Raw genomic sequence first — 12,626 nt, forward strand, 5'->3', positions numbered from 1 at the left:
CGTTACAAAAGAAACCAAGCGGTGAGAACGAGCACTCTCATAGTCGTGGTGGTGCACCCACGTTACAATGCAGACAAAGTTGCTATTATTACCTTGAAAAGGTACATCTCAAGATGAGAACCGATTTGCGTCCCGGGCCTGGGGGCAGCAGCTCTAACCAGTTACAATGCAGGACCCTAGGTGTGGGTAGCAACGGGCAAGAACCAATGGTCTGACCCTCACACTGCAAAATTGTAGAAGTAGCCCTCTTCGGGGATGGTCCAGGCCTGACACCTGACATGGGAGAGCCAGAGAACTAACTCATATAGGAGCTGCTATAGGGGATCTACCACTCAGCATCCAATCCACTCGCCTGATAGGTTTGCTGGAGAAGGGCCCAGATTGTGATGTCACAATGATGCCATGGTGTCAGAAAACTCGTTGCGAGCCAGTGATCTCTGGGACGTCCATGAACCTGCTCCTTGTACTGATCCCTGTTGGTTTTTCATCTGTAATAAACCACAGTTTGAACTTGCTGTTTGTCTGGGCCTGCGTTCCTTTTGGGGAAGGGAAGGAGTTGGGCCTTCCATGAGTTCTGAGTTCGCAAACTCCTAGCAACCCTCAACCTGCCTGGGAGTTTTATCCAGAAAGTTGGTAGCAGAGGACGGACTAACACCCGAGCCGTATAGCTGACCTGTTCAATACAATGGTCAGGCAGTTACTGATCATTAAAAAACACCTGATTTCCATCACACTTCCCCACACGGATGAAAGGCGGAGCACGAAAGCACACTCTGAGCAAGGCAAAGCATATGAGGAAGCAGCTGTTCCAAGATGGCAGTTTAATACAAGGTGAAAGACGGCAAACCCAAATAGGATTGCAAGGAGGGAAGTGCCCTTGACCTCTTCACCAAAGGACCATAACTTTCATGAGCCTTCGAGAATAAGAACGTAAGGTCCGGAATCAAAGCTGAAGAATCCTGCATTGTGTGTCGGAGGTATCCGCAGCTCTCCTGCGTCGATAGCCAAGGTGGGGTGAATAGTTTGCTGCTGTGGTACTGTCCTTGGTTCCTACAACAAAGCAGCCACAGTAAAGTCAGCACAGCCAGTGAGTTGGGGAGACTGATATCAGACCGGTCTGTGTTGAAGCGAAGGTTGCGGCAACTTTGTATAGAGAAAACCAAAGAGAGCAGTGTATGAAGCATATGTGGCAAGCAACGCAATTCTAATTAAAATAGTAGATGAGTGACTGAACTTGGAAGCCAAGATACAATGCTGTAAATGGAGTGGTCCGGCACTGCGTGGGTTCTCTTTCAAAAGTCTCTTAGGTATCCAACTGAAAGGTTGCAAATGTTAAAAGGAAAGGAATTGTGAAATTGCAGTGGTCCTGCAACGGGTCAAGCCAAACCCTGTGCATATTCAAAAGCCTTTGATAGTTGATGTTAATTGAAATTAGTCCAAGCCGGCCGAAGGAGATTAATTGTGTTTAAAAGGAATTTGAGCCCAGCTGAAAGGGGAATCCAGGGTGAACCGTGAGTCACCCGAAAAAGAATATCCTAAGAACATTGTTCTAAGCGGATCTGAGCTGGGATGAGGGTGGAGTCAAGGTGACGAACATTGTGCTAAAGGGATCTGAGCCCGGCTGAGGGGGATCCGGGGTGAATAGTGAATCACCTAAATTGAATACATGGGGGGGGGGGGAATCTGAAAAACGAAAAGAACTTCTTGTTTATTTGGTTGCATCAGGCCCTCTGAATGAAGAGACATTGAGAAGCAAAGAGACTTGAACATAGAAGGCCCTGATGCTAATGATTGAACTGAACTGTATCCTCGTGCTAAAGAAGCCAGAGACTGCCATGCTCGAGTGAACCGGCTTGTCCGTTGCTGAAAACGCTGGAAAGGGAGGCCAATGGCCTGAACATCCTGACATATCATTTTTAAACACTTCTTTTTCGTAACACTATTTCTCACACTATTTGTATTTAGAGGTAAGGATTGGCAATAGGTTTATTAGTATAGGCCCTTTTAGACACCACTAGGACTTTGTTATTATTTGATGGTCGTAGCTTGCTCCCATCTGTAGATTTAGGATTAGATAGGCGTTTATTGAACTTCCAAAAAGGGTTTGATAAACACCCTTGAACTGTGGTCAGTCACTTGTCTGTCTTACTGGTGATACTATGCCTTCCTTACAATATGTACTGCTGTCATCTTATTCATAATCCTCTGAATCCATGAAAGATCCCATGCCTGAGAAAGAGCAAGTGGCATACCTGTAACTCTTGTTCTCCAGTATGGGTATCTTCCATGGATTCACATGCAACGCTCCCTCCTACCTCTCTATGGCTTTCTTCTTGGTTCCTACTGCCCCATTACGTGCCCCATAAATCTGAAGCTGGCCACCAGGGATGTAGCTTTGGAGGACCACTGTCATTGGCTGGGGCAGTATGACACAAAGGGCTATAAAAGCCCAAGCAGTTTTAAAATATAAAGCAGAACTGTTTAGTTACCGAGGATTCCCAGCCTGATGAGGAATATTCAGAAGTGTGTGAACCATGAAAGATACCCCTGCTGGAGAACAGGAGTCGCAGTTAAGTAACTTGCTCTGTGTGTGTGCTCTCTTCATGTGCATTCCTGTGCTGGGTCTTTGCACAATTGTATTGTAAAATACATAATAGAGGCCCTGATTTCACATTACATTTAACATGGTGATCCACTTTTTCCTTACAGGGCATATTTGCAATTGGGTCGTATTGAGGAATCGAATTCTTCACTTCTGTGGTTCGCTGTAATCCTTGGAAAATCAATGCATTCTAGATTAAACCTAGTTCTTGTTTGGTTCTCCGCCTTGTCGTCTTGAATTGTCAGTGGATGAAAGAAAATATGTAATGTGTGTACTCCGATGTGAATCTGGCCTCAGAATTGATTGTAACCCAAAGTTACTTCCACAATATTTGGACTTGTGTCGGATGCGGGCAGATTTCTTTACACTTTTCAATGGCATCCTATTCGAACATGGCAGCGAGCAAAGAGTGCAATCTAACAAACATAATTTTAATTGTGTCAGCAAGTAAGACAGAAAATCACAACAAATGACAGAATCTATAAATGGCGCCTCTGTTGCTCTTTCAGGAAGGCTTTACACTTTGTACTTTGTTTTAGGCCTCATTTTTGCTGTAAACTTTATGACAGCACCTTCTGCACCCATCAACCAATCCACAACTTGCACCCTAAAATAGAAAACTACCTTTATTGTTCATTTACATTTTGCTATGTTAATGTATTTAATAGTAATTTTTTAAGTGACTTTTAAATCCATATTTTCACCGGACTTGTGAGTTGGGAGAGGTTTGCGCAGATTGTCCTAAAGCTGTTCCTCTGTCAGCAATGTGGTATGTGATGGATGTGGGTTGTAATTTGTATTAAATTCCCTGTGCTCTCACCTTTAAGAGTGAAGATAAAATAGCTTGATCAATATAACTGCATCAGCACAATAAGCCTCAGAGCTGAAGGAAATACTTTAGTCATGTAAAAGTGTTTGATAATTGCACATTTCATGATGGTTGTTAGTTTGTACATGTTGGGTGCTGTTGCCAGTCTTCAGGCTCCGTCCTGTCCTTCTGTCTTGATGCTATCCACATAGAGGATTTGGATCCACTCATGAGAAAGAGTTGCAGCGACAGCCAGGCGTGTGTTGTGGCTTTATTATTAAGCTTTTGTAATGCACTGAATCATTGCTGCAGTTCTCTCAAAGCACCTACCATTGTCTGAGATTAGAAATTCGAGGTGCCGTGCATAGCTGTGAGCTAGACTGACTGTTTCTTGTTGCTGGACTACACTTCAGTCTGGGCTTTGGCAAGAATAGCCACCACAGATATGGGTAATCTATTAGGGCACTCTGGCCATAAAGATGCTAAGTGGTTTTGCAGGTCCTCTTTCCCACTTGGGTAACGGCTAACAAGCGCCTACCAATATCTAAACAGCTAAAGACTCCTGATCGGGACTTTGAAACAACTCTCAAACATTCAGGCTTTGAGGCCGCAGCGACAGACTCTGAACTCTGGCAACCAAACTGAATGTGATGTGAGAATGACTGGAAATGCCTGTACAGCCCCAATGATAAACGCTCCCACCCCCCCATCTGCCACCCTCTATTTGGTTGCCTTTTCCTTAAGTGCCGCCCCATGTGTATCCAAAACCTCTGTCGCGCGGCGAGGCTGTCCTTGGACATAATTGAGATTGAATCGCTGCTACACAATCAAGAAAAACTAAATGTAGTGTTTGTTTTTGGGAATTCATTTGTAGCTGAAGTTCCAAATTAAGGCTACTGGACATCCATACCATTTCCAATGCCCACTGCAAAGTCAGCTGATAAAAGCAGTATTACTTTGTGTTCTCCAACTTCAAGCAATACACGTGACTGTATAGCGATGACCACTAACAATACAGTTGTGTTTAAACAGCAAGACGTGGTAGCCCAATCCTCGGGGTTTAAAGTTAAAGTTCTTGCCAGGCAACGTCTTCCCTTCACTGATCCGTCGCTTGCCCAGTCAACTAGTCCGACTGGTATCCCTAACATACTGAGCCAACCTGAAAACACGAGTCATCGTCCTTCAATTATCTGTCAATCAATAGAAATGAGGGCTACCCTCCCATTCCAAAAAGCATGATGGATCTGCAAAATAATCTAATGGCAGCAATGTCAATTTCCGTGTCACGGTTTCTAAAACTTTAAGAATCTTAGTGAGGCGATGAAAGACCAAGCGACGCTCCTGTCTATGATGCACTCAAAACAGATCTACTTGGAAGCCTTTCCTACTAAAATTTAATCTCAACTTGACACAGAGGTCGAACTGATATACCAGTGGCAGGCAAGGCTATTTGATGTGGCAAGAAGAGAGCAAATAGACAAAACTTCAATGTTGACCGCAATTGAAATAGTAAAGATGTTGCGGTTAGAGAGTCTACCAACTCAACCTCTCCCTGCTCCATTATACAAATCTGCGACTGAGACTGACCCCCGACCCGTGAATATACATCCCAGTGAGAACATCCATCAAACCAACAACTCTGAGGATGAATCTGGTGAAAAGAACTCAATCCTCTATAACTGGAGCTAAGGCGAGAAAGGCTTCAGCTTTGGCACCAGCTTCTGCAAAGCATGTCCACACTGATGCTCCCAGCGGTCCCGTACCTAATTCAATCGAAGCCGATGTGAGTTTGAAAACGCTGCCGTGGTTCCATTCACACTGCATTCTGGTAATGAGGATTCACTGGGCTTGGAAAAACCAGAAGGCATGGAAATCCATCAGATTTCAAAGAATCCCTTGCTGATATTTCACCAAGAGGCTTAGACGAAAGAACCCTTTATCTTTCAGAAACATCTACTCTTGACTGTTGTAAGACTCTATACCAAAGAAACCAACTAAAAATAACCAGAAAAACTGAGATGTGTTCAACCCAGATCCAATGGGTCAAGGGCATTTTTTTTAACGAAAGTTAAACTTTCCACAAACGAATTCAAACGCATCCCCCCCCCAAAAAAAAGCAAGGAGTACAATCGAAGAGATGTATAATAGATGAGGATTTGGACCAAAGAAATATTCTACTGAATCATCAGTTTATATGATTGAAGATTCGGTAGAGAGACCTACATCTGTCCTGAATTGTGAAATATCCTGTGAAGAGATGTATGAGAATGTTTGAATTTTCCACTTATGAGGATGCTAACACCTGCCCCAGGCCACTGCCCTACGATGTTTTACTGGCTTCTCATGGAACGACATTTATGAAAGTTGACCAGAAACGACTCCTAACAAAAAACTCAGGAAAAGGAATTGTTGATCAAGCCGAGACACTTCACATCAAACAAAGACCCAAAAAAACTACCCAACTTTGATTTTCCACGTCACAACTCTTCCACCTATACACTAGTGATTGAGTTAATGGTAAAATCATTGGATGGCTTGATGTTGAATCGTGCACACGTTCTGAAGCTTCTTCACTTTTTGGCAAAATTGCAAAATATTGACTCAAAGGACATTAAAATCGTCCAATTCGTGGAGGAAGCAAGAACAGATTGAGTAATACTACATCTCTCCTCTAAGAGGATTCACTCTGCTATTCTAGATCAAAGTGATGCCTTCTTGCCCCTGGGATTTTACCTTCCCCGAACATTGCCCAGGGCGAACCTGAAACGGGCAGAGAGGCTTGAGGAAACGGTTATACCTTGCAACTCAGCTCCTAGTGTATAGATTGATTTGCGAAATTGCTTCCGAAAAAACACAACCCAAAGGGAGGCTGAGAAAGAGACGAGTACCCAATGCTTGACGATAAAATGTGATGCTCATGATCTAGATGCGCCAAGAGAAGTGAAACATGAAAACTACAGTGCCCCCACACGACGGACAAATCTAAGCATCGCTACTGAAGTTACCCCACAAGCTCACCAGAACAACTAGCAATCACGGATAATAGAGGCCTCACTGTGGATGCTTTGTTCGTGGAACACACAAGGATTTTCCCACCTGTTCACTAAAGCTAATTCGGAACTTCAACTTCGATATTGTCTGCCTCCAGGAAACATGGTTTCGTAATCAACCATTATGCGGCGGCTATCTCACATATCTGAATCCAGCTATTTTGAGATCTTCTGGTTGACCTTCATCTGGGCTGCTGACTTTAGTGAAGTCTGCCTCTAACTTGATAGTCCAAGAGGCAATGAATCCCAACCCGTTTATACAGATCACCATCATTGGCGAAGCCATTGACTGTAAAGAAAACCGAAATGGCTTTATATTGGAACCCTGCGGGTATTAACGACAACGTATTCATCAATACTTTACTTTTGGCTATTGATGATCTCCATCTTCGCTACAAATCCCTTAATGTCATCTTGTATGGAGATCAGAACATCATTTATTCAAGATTCCGGGAGTCTTGATCCCTGCAGTGAAGATTCCCTTGAAGGCCCAACTATGGATGAAAGAACCACAGGCAAGGTCCATTCTGCTAATCAACGGCCAGCTGAGGGAAGATACACCACCCAGCCCGACCTGGCAAAAGGAAAAGTCACTAGCCTATTTGGGCTATATTTTCACCTTGCTACCACTAATCCCTCAGTTGGTAGAAATGATCTTTAAGGCATCCAACAAGGGTGACCCCCGGGATGTTGACACTCACCTGGAAAGAACCTCAAAGATCTTTGAGTACTCTTTCGACTCTATACTTGAACAATGAGAAAAATGGGTTATGTATTAAACCAGATGTCCCAGCATTGACTGAAGTTTTATTAAACGGCACAAAGGTTGGCACTGAGAGACTGGACTATGAGTGGCTTCTAGTTCCATGTAGAACTGCGGATTCAAAAAACTAAAAATATTTTCCAACCACGACCATGCCTTTCATTTAGAGCTCATCGAGAAAAGGAAATGCTACTGTGCTGAATTAAGGAAAGCGAGATCCCTCCTGCTGGAAGTGCGTCTGACGCCATCCAAAAATAATCAAGGGAAGGTACAAGAACTGGCTTCTTATGTCCAAAGCCCTCTGCACCAAATGTGATGCATGCTTAAATCATCAGCTCATCGCAATACCCAAGCTCTGTGGTCTCTTCTGAATGGCCTAAACAAACAGGCTGCTTTTATTAATCTCTGATGTCCCAGAATCCGTGTGGGTGACTCACTTCACTATTTGGAAAGATTAGAGAAAGAACGGGGAAGATGGTGACCCTGTCTTTTGATACCTCAATCAGGAAAACAATGTACCTTTTGTATGTAGACCAAGCTGCTAAAACACCAGGCAAAAGCCTGCATGTATAAGGATAGCAAAAAACGTTCACAAAAAATGAAAAACAACCACTACATGATAACAAATTTTATTTTTTAATTTGCTAAAAGGCTATATGAAAATTAATGTATTAAAAAAGGGAGGAAGAAAAGTCTTCACACACAATCTAAAAAATGAATGGACAACTTATTCAACAAAACCAGACTGGAAGGCTGATATAACACATTGAGAGCTATGGTGACAATTTTGTGTATTGCCTGATTTTTCTTGGTGCCTCTAGCCGAAACATATGTCGACCATCACAAGATTAAACCTAAGATGTCTGATAGGTTTCTTTTTTGATAGAGCTGCTTTTATTAAGAAGTGCTCTCTCCTTTTGTGCTTGATTTTGAACAGTCAGTGTCCACAAGACACAACTTTCACGTACTAACCCCAACATAGCTCTCAATGTGTTATATCAGACTTCCAGTCTGGTTTTGTTGAATAATTTGTGCATTCATTTTTTAGATTGTGTGTGAAGACTTTTTTCTTCCTCCCTTTTTTAATACATTAATTTTCATATAGCCTTTTAGCGAATTTAAAAATAAAATTTGTATTGTTATCATGTAGTGGTTGTTTTTCATTTTTTGTGAACGTTTTTTGCTGTCCTTATACACACAAGCTTTTGCCTGGTGTTTTAGCAGCTTGGTCTACATACAATAGGTACATTGTTTTCCTGATTGAGGTATCAAAAGACAGGGTCACCACCTTCCCCGTTCTTTCTCTTACGCTTCCTTTGATCCCTGGAGGTGGGGTTCCCATAAATAGGATCTTTCCCAACTTTTACACAGAATATTTGGAAAGAGACATGACTGGGAAGATGTACCTGACAATCCCAGCCATACTACCTGGGAACTCAATTGGTACATAGATGACTTACTTACGCAAATCGAACAACTGAATCCCTCACAAGCCCCAGGCCCTGACTGTTAGACCAATATGATCTTGAAGGCCAACCCTGATGTCTGGGCCGATCTCTGCCAATCCCTATTTAAAGTGATCATGGAAACTAAGCAGATCCCAGACACCTGGAAACCATGGTACTGATTCCAATCTTTAAACAAGGAGTTTGGATGGTAGTTGGAGGGAATCGACTGATTGCTCTACTGGACCCGCTGGGGAAACTGTTTGCCTCCATGCTCCTAGGGCGACTAACTATCTGGACGATTCAAACTAACAGACGGGATCCACTACAGACCAGTTTTGCCAAGCGCGTCGGTACAAACATCAACCTGTTGATATTGAACCTACTAAAGCTAGAGGTGATGAGATCTAAAACTACATTGTATGCCGTTTTCATAGAGTAAGCAGGCATTAGATAGCGTAGACGGTAATAACCTGTGAAAAAAAACTGCAGACTTGGAAATGCCCCCCTGACCTACAAGCCGCTATTCAAGTGCTTCACTCCAACACCTCGGTCAAGGTGAGGCTATCGGCTCTGGGGGCCACTACAAAAAAGATTGTCATGTGGAATGGCTTGAAAACGGGTTGTCTCCTTGCGGCAACCTTATTCAACCTGTACATTTCTGACATAGCAGCTTCACAGGAAGTAAGAGCACATCTGCGGATCTTGAATGGCACTGCTGTACAATGGATGGTATACGCGGATGATCTGGTCCTTCTAGATAAATCACATATTGGACTCCAAAGAAGACGGAATGCCCTAGCTGTCTGTTGATGAATACGGCCTTACTATAAATGCAGCAAAGACTCCAACCATGGCCTTTGCTTGCCAACAAGGAGTAAAGAAAAGACCCTGCTCCCTGTTCCTGAGTTCTAACAAATTGATTCAGGTTCAAACATTAAAATACATAGGAGTGTGTCTAAATTCAAGCATCAGTAAGATCGAATGTGAGGTAGAGTGAAAGTCTGATCCCTAGCCCGTGGGGTCGTAATCTACACAAAATGTGGAACATTTTCTTTGTGCCCAGTCCTCGCTTTCTATTGTCAAAAAGTAGTGCCAATATTGACATATGATGCAGAAGCAGCACTCAATCTGACATGGCACATCTGGGACCAGTTAGAAGGCCTCTTTTGGAGGAACGCTCTCTCTCTCCCGCAATGTTTCCAAGTACAACGGTTAAGATTTGAAATAGCTGTCCAATCAATGCACTCACTGGTATTGTGGAAATCACTCGACCTCTTAAAAACTGTTGTTGACCGCAAAGTGCCAGCAGTTGACATTTTGAGAACAACACCAGTCAAAATGCGATACTGAACAACTGGAAGGCAAATTGTATTCAATGGATCGAAGCTCTAGAATGCTGAATTGAAAGGCTGAAGACTAACCCATTGTCAATCAAGAAGAAAATCCACTGGAATCACTGGATTGAGGCTCGAGGGTTGAAAATGCATTACAAAATGACCATTAACTGTTCAGCGGAAAATCGTGCATTGAATCAAATCACTTCGTATTTAAATCTTTTCCCATGTCCAAAGTTCCGAGATTTGTTTCTACGTTTGAGGCTAAATCTGCTACCAACGAGAGAGGTTCTAGTGCAAACAAAACAATTGATGGGTCTCTCTAATACCTGTCGCTTCTTCAAAGACAGGTCGCAACAATAATCTTTACACCATCTTCTAATGGTTTGTGATGCGTTAGCCTCCGTAAGAAGAAAATATCTAGACTTGCTACCACCAGATTACACACGCCTTTAACTATGGAGGAAAGGTGGACTTCTCTGATAATTGGGGCACAAAGTGTTTAATCTTCAGAGTCTTACAATTCTGGGTCCAAATGACGAGTTCAAAAGACTTTTTTAAGATTGTGAAACGGAATATTGCTTTTCTTTTTTTTTTGTATTTCTTTTTTCTCGGTCTACAAGGAAAGTAAATTAATGTGAAATAATGAAAAGTTTGTAACAAACTCCATTAAATATAAAATTAAATGAGTTGTGTCTCAGCACTTTCGGCTCACCTGGCTTAATAGGAAGCCAAAAGGTAATGCTAGTTTATGGGTTTTATAGGCGGAGGCGTAGACAGGATAAATTCTGAGCGGGCAAGACCCACCGAAAATCAGTAAATGCCCACTCGGCAGCGCTGTGTGGGCATTTACACATGTCAATGTCACTGCAGTGGGCCCAACTACCCACTAACTAACTACAATTAGCTTGCAGATCAAAATACTATTTGCGTTTTTTGGAAGAAACAAAATGTCTTCGTGCTACCACAGAACTCCCACTACCTGCCGTCAACATTTTGCTCCATATTGAGGTCGTTAAAGGGCAAGTAAGCGACATTGCTCATATGGGCGTGTCCTGAATTGCGCAGAGTTTACAGCTTCTGGGGGGGTATTCACAGTAATATTGTTACGCCTAAGGCGGTTTATCAGCTTTTCAACGCCATATTACGGCCTCTTGATATAAGTTATTTATAACCCTCTTAATACTTAGAGGTTTCTAAGCGCGGACCCGGGGATCGAACCTGTGGTGCTCTGTGTGGTCTTGCTTCCAAGGCGAGCACGTTGCCCCTAAGCTATTCTCCCGAGAATAGAAGAAATATGTAAGTGTTTAAATACATTCACAGCCTGTGGCGTCACTTTCCATTACATACGCCAGAGTCCCCCCCTCCTAATGTTTTTATGAATATGTTTGTGGGTGTCGAGCACTGTAATCGTCCCCCTTCTAATTGAAGTAGACGGCGGGTCCATCCCATTCCTACACATGCCCTCAACCTCCGCAGCGGAGTGTGTGCTCGTACACGGCAACCTTCCCCCTGTGCCTGCAACTGCCAGGGCCCGCACACAGCTCAATCTTGCTCCTGCGGCTCGGGTTGTGTACAGAGTGGAGGCAGCCCCTGGTGCGTTTGTGTTATGCACAGAGCTCGGTGTGTGTACACAGCACCTGGGCAAACCGCCCCGTGTGGCTCAGGTGGTGCAAAGCGATCAGCGCCGAGGTAAGCCGCTCCTGCAGCCGCACCTTGGCCGTGCACACCGCAGCGCAGCGCAGCGTGCAGCACCCGCCGCTCGGGCTGTGCACACAGCGCTCCGGCGGCTCGTCCTCGCACTCTCTGGCAGAGATTCAGAGATGAAATCGCTCGCACGGAGCAGGGGAAGGCAGGCAGGCAGGCAGGCGCTGTGCTGGGGGAGGAGCGTAGCAGGCAGGCAGGCTGCACAGCGCAGTCTAATGAATAAGCCGCCCCGAGATGGGGGCAGAGCAGCGACTCCTCCGGCGGCGGCAGCAGCCCCTGCCATCGCAGCCACCTCGCTCTTCCACAATCCCCCGCTGCCTAGCGTTGAGTGAAGGTAAGCTGCCGAGCAGGGTGCTGCATTCTGGCGTAGGAAGACTATATGCCATTTCATGCCCGTGTGTACTCTCTAGGTCCACTTGAAAGCCCCTCGGACAGGGGTCCCCTTTGTCTACCAGGGTTACGGGTCACGGGGGGGGAGGGGTGTTGGTGTCGCAGCTCAGGGTGGATCTGTGGGCTGGAAAGCCGTGGAAAGTGCAGTCTCAGACACCACAGGCGTGGCTAGAATGCACGTCGGTACCTGATGCTGGGGCGGCCAACTGGCCCTCTGCTGGCCTGATTGGAGACTGTGTGTCGCTGGAATGTGCCCTCTGCGGGTTGTAACTGGTGGCACATGTGGGCAGAGGTAGTTCACTGTATCTAGCCTGCCTGTGCCTCTCCTCTTCAAGCCGTGGAAACGGCACCACAACCCTGTCCGGGCACGACTCTGGTCTTTTCAGTGGCTACATCATGTATTTATTTCATGTGATGTGGACAAACTTTCAAACAAATAAAGTAAAACAATCATCCTAATTGTTAAAACAATGAACATAATCCTAATTCGTGTAGTACAGAGTAAATACAACTACTAAATTATG

General features: G+C 44.3%; 1 protein-coding gene across 3 annotated transcripts in view; it reads left to right on the forward strand.

Annotated features, from left to right (window-relative positions):
• ATOSB (atos homolog B) overlaps positions 1 to 12,626 on the forward strand; it is a 726,183-nt gene that overhangs the window by 167,971 nt on the left and 545,586 nt on the right. The window contains exon 1 of one of the 3 annotated variants that reach the window (XM_069626801.1): positions 11,890 to 12,046. The exons of the other annotated variants lie outside the window; for them this stretch is intronic. The gene's annotated coding sequence lies outside the window, so the exon portion shown is untranslated. Of the gene's footprint in view, positions 1 to 11,889; positions 12,047 to 12,626 lie in introns of those variants that run through there. 3 annotated transcript variants of the gene reach the window in all.

This window comes from Ambystoma mexicanum, chromosome 6p, assembly GCF_040938575.1.
Source record: "Ambystoma mexicanum isolate Mex_15411 chromosome 6p, UKY_AmexF1_1, whole genome shotgun sequence".
Lineage (NCBI taxonomy): Eukaryota > Metazoa > Chordata > Amphibia > Caudata > Ambystomatidae > Ambystoma > Ambystoma mexicanum.